Below are 10,715 nucleotides of genomic sequence, written 5' to 3' on the forward strand. Positions count from 1 at the left end.
CAACGCGTTACGAGCCATACAGTATTTATGCGACCTGCGACCATCTATGGAAGATCCTTTTGACTACAGCTTATTTCCTGCTGCCACAAATGAGCTACAATCCTATTCAATGGAAAATTGTCTCCGAAAGGCATCAAATCTACTTGAAATGATACGTGGCTATCAGCACCATTATTCAACACACATGCTCGACAGTGCGCAGACGCCTGTGGCGTAGCTCTTGGGTCCTGAGTCAGATGCAGTAGTTCCAAAAGAACTCTCCTGATCGGCACTGTGCCGAAAATTTCGCTACACAACCCCTTTGTCTTGCTTGAGCTTCAGGTAGGCGCCGGTTTGCAGCCAGGAAGCGGACAGCAGCAACTTTCAACTAATTTTGTACTACTCAAACAACACAGTAAAACAGCATGCAACTTTTGCAGAACTGGAAAAACTCGACCGTGACAGGATTCGAACCTGCAATCTTCGGATCCGAAGTCCGACGCCTTATCCATTAGGCCACACGGTCACTGGCGCAATATGCTTCCCCACACACACCTCATTTTCGCCATTTGTACGTTTGCCGGAATGAATTTCCCATCTTTGACGCAATCCTCCATCTCCAATTTCAGTACTACAAAGGCGACGCTACTTCTTGCTGTGTGCCATCGCAAGTTACATTCAAGCCCTTATGACGCTGATCAAACAAGAGGTTGCAAATCAGCTTCAATCGCTTACTGCCATCTCTGTCGGTTGCAGAAGGTACCTCACCCTATGTCATACAATGGCGAGTTGCCGCTGTTACCAAAGCGGCGGCGGCGCCGACGACGACGACGACGACGACGACGACGACGACAACCGCGAGGGTCTCTACCAGGGGTAGAAAATACATCACAAGAACTACGTATTTCACGTCGGCATTCTCCGGAGACTGCCAAAAGCAACAGTTTCCGGTGCCTACTTTAATAGCACCATTCGCACTATTCTTTTGCGAGAGCAATTCTTAAATACCGCACCCATTCATAATTTTTTTAATCCTTGACCACTTTTTTCGAAAGCGCTACGGTAGATGGGGCTGTTACAAAATTCATTTGCCTCCTGTGAGGATCGAACTCACGACCTCTGGTTTACTAGACCAGCGCTCTGCCACTGAGCTAAGGAGGCGCCGCCTAGCGCCCTTTTCGGGTACTTTATTCTTATGGACTAGTGAATCGGAGCCCTTCAGCTGGAAACGCACCGCATTAGCGACCATTACTTGCATTTAGTTAGCACAGCTGCTGCTTTCCTACACATCTCACACGATATCGATGTACGCCTAAAATTCCAAAACAACACATTTATTTCATTTCAGAGTTACTTTCAGCTTCAAAAACCATTCCTCTGATATTCATACGAAGCTAGGCATCGTCGTAACCCGTTACGTTCATTACGCAAGGCTCACGAGAGGGGCGCAGGTTGCATCCGCGTAGACACAAAATTCAGCGCCGCCCAGCGTGGGGCTCGAACCCACGACCCTCAGATTAAGAGTCTCATGCTCTACCGACTGAGCTAGCCGGGCTCCACACAACGCGTTACGAGCCATACAGTATTTATGCGACCTGCGACCATCTATGGAAGATCCTTTTGACTACAGCTTATTTCCTGCTGCCACAAATGAGCTACAATCCTATTCAATGGAAAATTGTCTCCGAAAGGCATCAAATCTACTTGAAATGATACGTGGCTATCAGCACCATTATTCAACACACATGCTCGACAGTGCGCAGACGCCTGTGGCGTAGCTCTTGGGTCCTGAGTCAGATGCAGTAGTTCCAAAAGAACTCTCCTGATCGGCACTGTGCCGAAAATTTCGCTACACAACCCCTTTGTCTTGCTTGAGCTTCAGGTAGGCGCCGGTTTGCAGCCAGGAAGCGGACAGCAGCAACTTTCAACTAATTTTGTACTACTCAAACAACACAGTAAAACAGCATGCAACTTATGCAGAACTGGAAAAACTCGACCGTGACAGGATTCGAACCTGCAATCTTCGGATCCGAAGTCCGACGCCTTATCCATTAGGCCACACGGTCACTGGCGCAATATGCTTCCCCACACACACCTCATTTTCGCCATTTGTACGCTTGCCGGAATGAATTTCCCATCTTTGACGCAATCCTCCATCTCCAATTTCAGTACTAAAAAGGCGACGCTACTTCTTGCTGTGTCCCATCGCAAGTTACATTCAAGCCCTTATGACGCTGATCAAACAAGAGGTTGCAAATCAGCTTCAATCGCTTACTGCCATCTCTGTCGGTTGCAGAAGGTACCTCACCCTATGTCATACAATGGCGAGTTGCCGCTGTTACCAAAGCGGCGGCGGCGCCGACGACGACGACGACAACCGCGAGGGTCTCTACCAGGGGTAGAAAATACATCACAAGAACTAAGTATTTCACGTCGGCATTCTCCGGAGACTGCCAAAAGCAACAGTTTCCGGTGCCTACTTTAATAGCACCATTCGCACTATTCTTTTGCGAGAGCAATTCTTAAATACCGCACCCATTCATAATTTTTTTTATCCTTGACCACTTTTTTCGAAAGCGCTACGGTAGATGGGGCTGTTACAAAATTCATTTGCCTCCTGTGAGGATCGAACTCACGACCTCTGGTTTACTAGACCAGCGCTCTGCCACTGAGCTAAGGAGGCGCCGCCTAGCGCCCTTTTCGGGTACTTTATTCTTATGGACTAGTGAATCGGAGCCCTTCAGCTGGAAACGCACCGCATTAGCGACCATTACTTGCATTTAGTTAGCACAGCTGCTGCTTTCCTACACATCTCACACGATATCGATGTACGCCTAAAATTCCAAAACAACACATTTATTTCATTTCAGAGTTACTTTCAGCTTCAAAAACCATTCCTCTGATATTCATACGAAGCTAGGCATCGTCGTAACCCGTTACGTTCATTACGCAAGGCTCACGAGAGGGGCGCAGGTTGCATCCGCGTAGACACAAAATTTAGCGCCGCCCAGCGTGGGGCTCTAACCCACGACCCTCAGATTAAGAGTCTCATGCTCTACCGACCGAGCTAGCCGGGCTCCACACAACGCGTTACGAGGCATACAGTATTTATGCGACCTGCGACCATCTATGGAAGATCCTTTTGACTACAGCTTATTTCCTGCTGCCACAAATGAGCTACAATCCTATTCAATGGAAAATTGTCTCCGAAAGGCATCAAATCTACTTGAAATGATACGTGGCTATCAGCACCATTATTCAACACACATGCTCGACAGTGCGCAGACGCCTGTGGCGTAGCTCTTGGGTCCTGAGTCAGATGCAGTAGTTCCAAAAGAACTCTCCTGATCGGCACTGTGCTGAAAATTTCGCTACACAACCCCTTTGTCTTGCTTGAGCTTCAGGTAGGCGCCGGTTTGCAGCCAGGAAGCGAACAGCAGCAACTTTCAACTAATTTTGTACTACTCAAACAACACAGTAAAACAGCATGCAACTTTTGCAGAACTGGAAAAACTCGACCGTGACAGGATTCGAACCTGCAATCTTCGCATCCGAAGTCCGACGCCTTATCCATTAGGCCACACGGTCACTGGCGCAATATGCTTCCCCACACACACCTCATTTTCGCCATTTGTACGCTTGCCGGAATGAATTTCCCATCTTTGACGCAATCCTCCATCTCCAATTTCAGTACTAAAAAGGCGACGCTACTTCTTGCTGTGTCCCATCGCAAGTTACATTCAAGCCCTTATGACGCTGATCAAACAAGAGGTTGCAAATCAGCTTCAATCGCTTACTGCCATCTCTGTCGGTTGCAGAAGGTACCTCACCCTATGTCATACAATGGCGAGTTGCCGCTGTTACCAAAGCGGCGGCGGCGCCGACGACGACGACGACGACGACGACGACGACGACGACGACGACAACCGCGAGGGTCTCTTCCAGGGGTAGAAAATACATCACAAGAACTAAGTATTTCACGTCGGCATTCTCCGGAGACTGCCAAAAGCAACAGTTTCCGGTGCCTACATTAATAGCACCATTCGCACTAATCTTTTGCGAGAGCAATTCTTAAATACCGCACCCATTCATAATTTTTTTAATCCTTGACCACTTTTTTCGAAAGCGCTACGGTAGATGGGGCTGTTACAAAATTCATTTGCCTCCTGTGAGGATCGAACTCACGACCTCTGGTTTACTAGACCAGCGCTCTGCCACTGAGCTAAGGAAGCGCCGCCTACCGCCCTTTTCGGGTACTTTATTCTTATGGACTAGTGAATCGGAGCCCTTCAGCTGGAAACGCACCGCATTAGCGACCATTACTTGCATTTAGTTAGCACAGCTGCTGCTTTCCTACACATCTCACACGATATCGATGTACGCCTAAAATTCCAAAACAACACATTTATTTCATTTCAGAGTTACTTTCAGCTTCAAAAACCATTCCTCTGATATTCATACGAAGCTAGGCATCGTCGTAACCCGTTACGTTCATTACGCAAGGCTCACGAGAGGGGCGCAGGTTGCATCCGCGTAGACACAAAATTTAGCGCCGCCCAGCGTGGGGCTCTAACCCACGACCCTCAGATTAAGAGTCTCATGCTCTACCGACCGAGCTAGCCGGGCTCCACACAACGCGTTACGAGGCATACAGTATTTATGCGACCTGCGACCATCTATGGAAGATCCTTTTGACTACAGCTTATTTCCTGCTGCCACAAATGAGCTACAATCCTATTCAATGGAAAATTGTCTCCGAAAGGCATCAAATCTACTTGAAATGATACGTGGCTATCAGCACCATTATTCAACACACATGCTCGACAGTGCGCAGACGCCTGTGGCGTAGCTCTTGGGTCCTGAGTCAGATGCAGTAGTTCCAAAAGAACTCTCCTGATCGGCACTGTGCCGAAAATTTCGCTACACAACCCCTTTGTCTTGCTTGAGCTTCAGGTAGGCGCCGGTTTGCAGCCAGGAAGCGAACAGCAGCAACTTTCAACTAATTTTGTACTACTCAAACAACACAGTAAAACAGCATGCAACTTTTGCAGAACTGGAAAAACTCGACCGTGACAGGATTCGAACCTGCAATCTTCGCATCCGAAGTCCGACGCCTTATCCATTAGGCCACACGGTCACTGGCGCAATATGCTTCCCCACACACACCTCATTTTCGCCATTTGTACGCTTGCCGGAATGAATTTCCCATCTTTGACGCAATCCTCCATCTCCAATTTCAGTACTAAAAAGGCGACGCTACTTCTTGCTGTGTCCCATCGCAAGTTACATTCAAGCCCTTATGACGCTGATCAAACAAGAGGTTGCAAATCAGCTTCAATCGCTTACTGCCATCTCTGTCGGTTGCAGAAGGTACCTCACCCTATGTCATACAATGGCGAGTTGCCGCTGTTACCAAAGCGGCGGCGGCGCCGACGACGACGACGACAACCGCGAGGGTCTCTACCAGGGGTAGAAAATACATCACAAGAACTAAGTATTTCACGTCGGCATTCTCCGGAGACTGCCAAAAGCAACAGTTTCCGGTGCCTACTTTAATAGCACCATTCGCACTATTCTTTTGCGAGAGCAATTCTTAAATACCGCACCCATTCATAATTTTTTTTATCCTTGACCACTTTTTTCGAAAGCGCTACGGTAGATGGGGCTGTTACAAAATTCATTTGCCTCCTGTGAGGATCGAACTCACGACCTCCGGTTTACTAGACCAGCGCTCTGCCACTGAGCTAAGGAGGCGCCGCCTAGCGCCCTTTTCGGGTACTTTATTCTTATGGACTAGTGAATCGGAGCCCTTCAGCTGGAAACGCACCGCATTAGCGACCATTACTTGCATTTTGTTAGCACAGCTGCTGCTTTCCTACACATCTCACACGATATCGATGTACGCCTAAAATTCCAAAACAACACATTTATTTCATTTCAGAGTTACTTTCAGCTTCAAAAACCATTCCTCTGATATTCATACGAAGCTAGGCATCGTCGTAACCCGTTACGTTCATTACGCAAGGCTCACGAGAGGGGCGCAGGTTGCATCCGCGTAGACACAAAATTTAGCGCCGCCCAGGGTGGGGCTCGAACCCACGACCCTCAGATTAAGAGTCTCATGCTCTACCGACTGAGCTAGCCGGGCTCCACACAACGCGTTACGAGCCATACTGTATTTATGCGACCTGCGACCATCTATGGAAGATCCTTTTGACTACAGCTTATTTCCTGCTGCCACAAATGAGCTACAATCCTATTCAATGGAAAATTGTCTCCGAAAGGCATCAAATCTACTTGAAATGATACGTGGCTATCAGCACCATTATTCAACACACATGCTCGACAGTGCGCAGACGCCTGTGGCGTAGCTCTTGGGTCCTGAGTCAGATGCAGTAGTTCCAAAAGAACTCTTCTGATCGGCACTGTGCCGAAAATTTCGCTACACAACCCCTTTGTCTTGCTTGAGCTTCAGGTAGGCGCCGGTTTGCAGCCAGGAAGCGGACAGCAGCAACTTTCAACTAATTTTGTACTACTCAAACAACACAGTAAAACAGCATGCAACTTTTGCAGAACTGGAAAAACTCGACCGTGACAGGATTCGAACCTGCAATCTTCGGATCCGAAGTCCGACGCCTTATCCATTAGGCCACACGGTCACTGGCGCAATATGCTTCCCCACACACACCTCATTTTCGCCATTTGTACGCTTGCCGGAATGAATTTCCCATCTTTGACGCAATCCTCCATCTCCAATTTCAGTACTAAAAAGGCGACGCTACTTCTTGCTGTGTCCCATCGCAAGTTACATTCAAGCCCTTATGACGCTGATCAAACAAGAGGTTGCAAATCAGCTTCAATCGCTTACTGCCATCTCTGTCGGTTGCAGAAGGTACCTCACCCTATGTCATACAATGGCGAGTTGCCGCTGTTACCAAAGCGGCGGCGGCGCCGACGACGACGACGACGACGACAACCGCGAGGGTCTCTACCAGGGGTAGAAAATACATCACAAGAACTAAGTATTTCACGTCGGCATTCTCCGGAGACTGCCAAAAGCAACAGTTTCCGGTGCCTACTTTAATAGCACCATTCGCACTATTCTTTTGCGAGAGCAATTCTTAAATACCGCACCCATTCATAATTTTTTTTATCCTTGACCACTTTTTTCGAAAGCGCTACGGTAGATGGGGCTGTTACAAAATTCATTTGCCTCCTGTGAGGATCGAACTCACGACCTCTGGTTTACTAGACCAGCGCTCTGCCACTGAGCTAAGGAGGCGCCGCCTAGCGCCCTTTTCGGGTACTTTATTCTTATGGACTAGTGAATCGGAGCCCTTCAGCTGGAAACGCACCGCATTAGCGACCATTACTTGCATTTTGTTAGCACAGCTGCTGCTTTCCTACACATCTCACACGATATCGATGTACGCCTAAAATTCCAAAACAACACATTTATTTCATTTCAGAGTTACTTTCAGCTTCAAAAACCATTCCTCTGATATTCATACGAAGCTAGGCATCGTCGTAACCCGTTACGTTCATTACGCAAGGCTCACGAGAGGGGCGCAGGTTGCATCCGCGTAGACACAAAATTTAGCGCCGCCCAGGGTGGGGCTCGAACCCACGACCCTCAGATTAAGAGTCTCATGCTCTACCGACTGAGCTAGCCGGGCTCCACACAACGCGTTACGAGCCATACTGTATTTATGCGACCTGCGACCATCTATGGAAGATCCTTTTGACTACAGCTTATTTCCTGCTGCCACAAATGAGCTACAATCCTATTCAATGGAAAATTGTCTCCGAAAGGCATCAAATCTACTTGAAATGATACGTGGCTATCAGCACCATTATTCAACACACATGCTCGACAGTGCGCAGACGCCTGTGGCGTAGCTCTTGGGTCCTGAGTCAGATGCAGTAGTTCCAAAAGAACTCTTCTGATCGGCACTGTGCCGAAAATTTCGCTACACAACCCCTTTGTCTTGCTTGAGCTTCAGGTAGGCGCCGGTTTGCAGCCAGGAAGCGGACAGCAGCAACTTTCAACTAATTTTGTACTACTCAAACAACACAGTAAAACAGCATGCAACTTTTGCAGAACTGGAAAAACTCGACCGTGACAGGATTCGAACCTGCAATCTTCGGATCCGAAGTCCGACGCCTTATCCATTAGGCCACACGGTCACTGGCGCAATATGCTTCCCCACACACACCTCATTTTCGCCATTTGTACGCTTGCCGGAATGAATTTCCCATCTTTGACGCAATCCTCCATCTCCAATTTCAGTACTAAAAAGGCGACGCTACTTCTTGCTGTGTCCCATCGCAAGTTACATTCAAGCCCTTATGACGCTGATCAAACAAGAGGTTGCAAATCAGCTTCAATCGCTTACTGCCATCTCTGTCGGTTGCAGAAGGTACCTCACCCTATGTCATACAATGGCGAGTTGCCGCTGTTACCAAAGCGGCGGCGGCGCCGACGACGACGACGACAACCGCGAGGGTCTCTACCAGGGGTAGAAAATACATCACAAGAACTAAGTATTTCACGTCGGCATTCTCCGGAGACTGCCAAAAGCAACAGTTTCCGGTGCCTACTTTAATAGCACCATTCGCACTATTCTTTTGCGAGAGCAATTCTTAAATACCGCACCCATTCATAATTTTTTTTATCCTTGACCACTTTTTTCGAAAGCGCTACGGTAGATGGGGCTGTTACAAAATTCATTTGCCTCCTGTGAGGATCGAACTCACGACCTCTGGTTTACTAGACCAGCGCTCTGCCACTGAGCTAAGGAGGCGCCGCCTAGCGCCCTTTTCGGGTACTTTATTCTTATGGACTAGTGAATCGGAGCCCTTCAGCTGGAAACGCACCGCATTAGCGACCATTACTTGCATTTTGTTAGCACAGCTGCTGCTTTCCTACACATCTCACACGATATCGATGTACGCCTAAAATTCCAAAACTACACATTTATTTCATTTCAGAGTTACTTTCAGCTTCAAAAACCATTCCTCTGATATTCATACGAAGCTAGGCATCGTCGTAACCCGTTACGTTCATTACGCAAGGCTCACGAGAGGGGCGCAGGTTGCATCCGCGTAGACACAAAATTTAGCGCCGCCCAGCGTGGGGCTCGAACCCACGACCCTCAGATTAAGAGTCTCATGCTCTACCGACTGAGCTACCCGGGCTCCACACAACGCGTTACGAGCCATACAGTATTTATGCGACCTGCGACCATCTATGGAAGATCCTTTTGACTACAGCTTATTTCCTGCTGCCACAAATGAGCTACAATCCTATTCAATGGAAAATTGTCTCCGAAAGGCATCAAATCTACTTGAAATGATACGTGGCTATCAGCACCATTATTCAACACACATGCTCGACAGTGCGCAGACGCCTGTGGCGTAGCTCTTGGGTCCTGAGTCAGATGCAGTAGTTCCAAAAGAACTCTCCTGATCGGCACTGTGCCGAAAATTTCGCTACACAACCCCTTTGTCTTGCTTGAGCTTCAGGTAGGCGCCGGTTTGCAGCCAGGAAGCGGACAGCAGCAACTTTCAACTAATTTTGTACTACTCAAACAACACAGTAAAACAGCATGCAACTTTTGCAGAACTGGAAAAACTCGACCGTGACAGGATTCGAACCTGCAATCTTCGGATCCGAAGTCCGACGCCTTATCCATTAGGCCACACGGTCACTGGCGCAATATGCTTCCCCACACACACCTCATTTTCGCCATTTGTACGCTTGCCGGAATGAATTTCCCATCTTTGACGCAATCCTCCATCTCCAATTTCAGTACTAAAAAGGCGACGCTACTTCTTGCTGTGTCCCATCGCAAGTTACATTCAAGCCCTTATGACGCTGATCAAACAAGAGGTTGCAAATCAGCTTCAATCGCTTACTGCCATCTCTGTCGGTTGCAGAAGGTACCTCACCCTATGTCATACAATGGCGAGTTGCCGCTGTTACCAAAGCGGCGGCGGCGCCGACGACGACGACGACAACCGCGAGGGTCTCTACCAGGGGTAGAAAATACATCACAAGAACTAAGTATTTCACGTCGGCATTCTCCGGAGACTGCCAAAAGCAACAGTTTCCGGTGCCTACTTTAATAGCACCATTCGCACTATTCTTTTGCGAGAGCAATTCTTAAATACCGCACCCATTCATAATTTTTTTTATCCTTGACCACTTTTTTCGAAAGCGCTACGGTAGATGGGGCTGTTACAAAATTCATTTGCCTCCTGTGAGGATCGAACTCACGACCTCTGGTTTACTAGACCAGCACTCTGCCACTGAGCTAAGGAGGCGCCGCCTAGCGCCCTTTTCGGGTACTTTATTCTTATGGACTAGTGAATCGGAGCCCTTCAGCTGGAAACGCACCGCATTAGCGACCATTACTTGCATTTTGTTAGCACAGCTGCTGCTTTCCTACACATCTCACACGATATCGATGTACGCCTAAAATTCCAAAACAACACATTTATTTCATTTCAGAGTTACTTTCAGCTTCAAAAACCATTCCTCTGATATTCATACGAAGCTAGGCATCGTCGTAACCCGTTACGTTCATTACGCAAGGCTCACGAGAGGGGCGCAGGTTGCATCCGCGTAGACACAAAATTTAGCGCCGCCCAGCGTGGGGCTCTAACCCACGACCCTCAGATTAAGAGTCTCATGCTCTACCGACCGAGCTAGCCGGGCTCCACACAACGCGTTA

General features: G+C 48.2%; 21 non-coding genes across 21 annotated transcripts; all 21 read right to left on the reverse strand.

The window, feature by feature from the left end:
- Nucleotides 1-432: 432 nt before the first annotated feature.
- Nucleotides 433-505, reverse strand: Trnar-ucg. Its single transcript has one exon. It is a non-coding gene; the product is annotated as a tRNA-Arg (tRNA).
- Nucleotides 506-1,068: 563 nt separating this feature from the next.
- On the reverse strand, nt 1,069-1,140 carry Trnat-agu. Its single transcript has one exon. It is a non-coding gene; the product is annotated as a tRNA-Thr (tRNA).
- Nucleotides 1,141-1,461: 321 nt separating this feature from the next.
- On the reverse strand, nt 1,462-1,534 carry Trnak-cuu. The gene has a single exon. It is a non-coding gene; the product is annotated as a tRNA-Lys (tRNA).
- Nucleotides 1,535-1,972: 438 nt separating this feature from the next.
- On the reverse strand, nt 1,973-2,045 carry Trnar-ucg. The gene has a single exon. It is a non-coding gene; the product is annotated as a tRNA-Arg (tRNA).
- Nucleotides 2,046-2,590: 545 nt separating this feature from the next.
- Nucleotides 2,591-2,662, reverse strand: Trnat-agu. Its single transcript has one exon. It is a non-coding gene; the product is annotated as a tRNA-Thr (tRNA).
- Nucleotides 2,663-2,983: 321 nt separating this feature from the next.
- Nucleotides 2,984-3,056, reverse strand: Trnak-cuu. Its single transcript has one exon. It is a non-coding gene; the product is annotated as a tRNA-Lys (tRNA).
- Nucleotides 3,057-3,494: 438 nt separating this feature from the next.
- On the reverse strand, nt 3,495-3,567 carry Trnar-ucg. The gene has a single exon. It is a non-coding gene; the product is annotated as a tRNA-Arg (tRNA).
- Nucleotides 3,568-4,139: 572 nt separating this feature from the next.
- Nucleotides 4,140-4,211, reverse strand: Trnat-agu. The gene has a single exon. It is a non-coding gene; the product is annotated as a tRNA-Thr (tRNA).
- A 321-nt stretch (nt 4,212-4,532) lies between these two features.
- On the reverse strand, nt 4,533-4,605 carry Trnak-cuu. The gene has a single exon. It is a non-coding gene; the product is annotated as a tRNA-Lys (tRNA).
- Nucleotides 4,606-5,043: 438 nt separating this feature from the next.
- Trnar-ucg lies at nt 5,044-5,116 on the reverse strand. The gene has a single exon. It is a non-coding gene; the product is annotated as a tRNA-Arg (tRNA).
- Nucleotides 5,117-5,661: 545 nt separating this feature from the next.
- On the reverse strand, nt 5,662-5,733 carry Trnat-agu. The gene has a single exon. It is a non-coding gene; the product is annotated as a tRNA-Thr (tRNA).
- Nucleotides 5,734-6,054: 321 nt separating this feature from the next.
- Trnak-cuu lies at nt 6,055-6,127 on the reverse strand. The gene has a single exon. It is a non-coding gene; the product is annotated as a tRNA-Lys (tRNA).
- A 438-nt stretch (nt 6,128-6,565) lies between these two features.
- Trnar-ucg lies at nt 6,566-6,638 on the reverse strand. The gene has a single exon. It is a non-coding gene; the product is annotated as a tRNA-Arg (tRNA).
- A 551-nt stretch (nt 6,639-7,189) lies between these two features.
- Nucleotides 7,190-7,261, reverse strand: Trnat-agu. Its single transcript has one exon. It is a non-coding gene; the product is annotated as a tRNA-Thr (tRNA).
- Nucleotides 7,262-7,582: 321 nt separating this feature from the next.
- Nucleotides 7,583-7,655, reverse strand: Trnak-cuu. Its single transcript has one exon. It is a non-coding gene; the product is annotated as a tRNA-Lys (tRNA).
- Nucleotides 7,656-8,093: 438 nt separating this feature from the next.
- Nucleotides 8,094-8,166, reverse strand: Trnar-ucg. The gene has a single exon. It is a non-coding gene; the product is annotated as a tRNA-Arg (tRNA).
- A 545-nt stretch (nt 8,167-8,711) lies between these two features.
- Nucleotides 8,712-8,783, reverse strand: Trnat-agu. Its single transcript has one exon. It is a non-coding gene; the product is annotated as a tRNA-Thr (tRNA).
- A 321-nt stretch (nt 8,784-9,104) lies between these two features.
- Trnak-cuu lies at nt 9,105-9,177 on the reverse strand. The gene has a single exon. It is a non-coding gene; the product is annotated as a tRNA-Lys (tRNA).
- A 438-nt stretch (nt 9,178-9,615) lies between these two features.
- On the reverse strand, nt 9,616-9,688 carry Trnar-ucg. The gene has a single exon. It is a non-coding gene; the product is annotated as a tRNA-Arg (tRNA).
- A 545-nt stretch (nt 9,689-10,233) lies between these two features.
- Nucleotides 10,234-10,305, reverse strand: Trnat-agu. The gene has a single exon. It is a non-coding gene; the product is annotated as a tRNA-Thr (tRNA).
- Nucleotides 10,306-10,626: 321 nt separating this feature from the next.
- Nucleotides 10,627-10,699, reverse strand: Trnak-cuu. Its single transcript has one exon. It is a non-coding gene; the product is annotated as a tRNA-Lys (tRNA).
- Between the last annotated feature and the right edge of the window lie 16 nt (nt 10,700-10,715).

The sequence above is a fragment of the Schistocerca piceifrons genome, unplaced genomic scaffold, assembly GCF_021461385.2.
Source record: "Schistocerca piceifrons isolate TAMUIC-IGC-003096 unplaced genomic scaffold, iqSchPice1.1 HiC_scaffold_1772, whole genome shotgun sequence".
In the NCBI taxonomy this organism is placed as follows: domain Eukaryota; kingdom Metazoa; phylum Arthropoda; class Insecta; order Orthoptera; family Acrididae; genus Schistocerca; species Schistocerca piceifrons.